Genomic DNA, 2,521 nt, shown 5'->3' with positions numbered 1-2,521 from the left:
GTGCCTGCCCGCCGTGGCAGCGTGCAGCGCCGCCCAGCCCGTGATGCCGCGCCCGCGGCGTGATACCGCAGCGCCGTGCCGCAGATGCCGCGCCGTAAACAGGTCCGCCGACAGCCTGGCGTCCGCCAACGTCCGCCCGCCGTCCCCGCCCGCCGTCCGCCCGCCCGCCCGCCCGATGCGGCACGCCAGCGTTGCCTGCACCGATCAGCCTGCCTGAGATCGCCACCGTACAGCCCGCCTCAGCGGTCACAGCGGTCAGCCTTCGCGCTGCCGTCGTCCGTGAGGCGCGCAGACGGAAGAAGCGCCCGCATTGCCGCCCAGGCCGCCAGCCGTCCCCGCCGCGCCCGCCGCTGGCGCCAGCGCGCTGTTTTACTGCAGTGCCGCCCGCCCGCCTGCCCGCCCGCCCGGCCAGCCAGCCGCGTAGCCTTTCAGCGCCGTCGGCTTCAGCGAAATTTCATTGACATGCCGCCGCTGATGGCGGTGCCAGTTTTCCGCGCACAGGCGCCCGGATACCAGTTTCGCCCGCCGCCGCGTGGTCGCACCACCAGCCCGCCACCAGCGCCCGCCAGCCCGCCGCGCCAGCGCATCACCACCAGAGGTCAGCGCCACCCGTCAGGCGCCCGGCCAGCCGAGTCGCCCGCACCGCATTGCTGAGGCGCGCGCGCCCGGTCGCCCGTGTCCGTCCGCCCGCCGCCGCCTTTATTCGTCACCGCCCGCCGCATGTCGCCGCCACCGCCGCCACGCCCGCAAAATGGCCAGGCCGCTGGCGCCGTTTGCCACGCCGCGCGCGCGCGCCCGCAACCGCCGGCGCGCCAGCTGCCGCGCGCGACCGCGCGCGCATTGCCTTGCGCGTCAGGCGTTTGCGCGCGCCCGCCCGGCTGCCGCCGCCGCGCCGGAATACTGATCCAGCCCAGCCGCGCGAAGCGCGCCGCGCCAGACGCGTCTGCCGCCCGCCACGCCGCGCGATCGCGCGCCGCCCGCGCGCCCGCGCCACGCCGCGTCGAAAACCAAGAGCAACCACCAGCGCGCGCCGGCACGCAGCCGCCAGCAGGCCGTTTTGTCCGCCCGCCAGCTTTATCGCCGCTAACGCGTCAGCGCCCGCGCCTGATAGCGCAGCGCGCCAGTATCCGTGTCCAAGAATGGAAGCACGCCCAGCGAACGGCACGCAGACGGCCCGCCGCGTCCCAGCGCCCGCCAGCGCTGGACCGCCCTGAGCGCCGAACCGTGCACAGCCCGCTGCCGGCGCACCGTCCGCCGCAGTCCGCGTCGACCGCATCAGCGGTTCACGTCGCCATACCGCCTGCCGCCAGCGCAGTTCATGCCCTTCGTGCCCACCAGCCCGCCACCGCAGCCTGATCTTCGCCGCTCACCGCGCAGTCCGTGTCCATCCAGCGGAAGCGCCAGAACCGCCTTAGAAACGCCCGGCCTTGCCCGGCCTGCACCAGCGCGCCCGCCAGAGCGGGGAAGATACGCCCGCCCAGGCTGCCGCCGCCAGCGCCAGGCCGCCCGCCACGAAACGGGCGTCTCGGCGCCAGGCTCGCCAGCCGCACGCCTGCGGCATGCAGTTTTCCGCGGCCGCCAGCGTAGTTTGTCATGCGAGCCTGCAACCGCCGCCGCCCGCCAGCGCCGCTGTTCGCCCAGCGCCCGCAGGCCCGCCACGCCGCCGCCTGCCCGCCCACCAACCAGCAGCGTCCACGCGCCAGCCCGAGCGAGCAGGCCCGCCAGCGCTACCAGCGCGACGGAGCTTGCCGCCGCCTGCCCGCCCGCCCGCCGTGATTGCCGCCACGCCGCCGTGGCGCGCCAGCTGCTCACATGGTTACCGTCGCCGCCACCGCAGGCGGCGCGCGTAGAATGAATGGCGCCCCGGAAGGTGAGCGCCAGCCTGCCACGGTAGCCCAGCGTAATCAGGTCTCGGCGTCGGTAGCCGCCTGCAACCCGCCGCCCGCCGCAACCGCCGCGACGCCGCAGCGCCCGAGATTCGCATGCAGCGCCTTTCGCCGCCGACACCAAGGGCGCAGCGCCGCCCGCCTACCGGCCAGGCACCAGCGTCGCCCGCCAGGCCGCCAGCGCCGCCAGCCGCCGTCACCGGCGCCGCGCAAAGCGCCGCCGCCGCCAGCCCGCGAAGCGCCCGCCAGCGTCCGCGCGCCGCCCGCAGCCGCCGCCGCGCGCCTGCCCAGGAGGGCGCGCGTAGCGCGCCAGCCAGTCCGCCGAAGCGTCGCCGCCAGGTCCGTCCGTCACCAACCATCCGTCCGCCCAGCGGCCGCCAGCGGTCAGCGCCACCACCAGCTTCGCCGGCGCTGTCATCTGGCACCACAGCGTTGTCCGGCCGGGTCTCACCCATTATGAGCTGAACTGCCGCCACGCCAGCGTCGAGCGAGCGCACCATCCGCCGACGCCTGTTGCGCCAGCGCCAGCGATACGCCATCCGCAACAGATGGTATGTACCGCCGGTCGCACCGGCCGGCCCAGCGCCCGCCTGCCTGCCCCGAGTCGGCCCGCCGTGCGCCAGCCGTCCGCGCCT

Source organism: Polypterus senegalus, unplaced genomic scaffold (assembly GCF_016835505.1).
Source record: "Polypterus senegalus isolate Bchr_013 unplaced genomic scaffold, ASM1683550v1 scaffold_9320, whole genome shotgun sequence".
Taxonomy (NCBI): domain Eukaryota; kingdom Metazoa; phylum Chordata; class Cladistia; order Polypteriformes; family Polypteridae; genus Polypterus; species Polypterus senegalus.
This window is presented reverse-complemented; position numbering follows the sequence as displayed.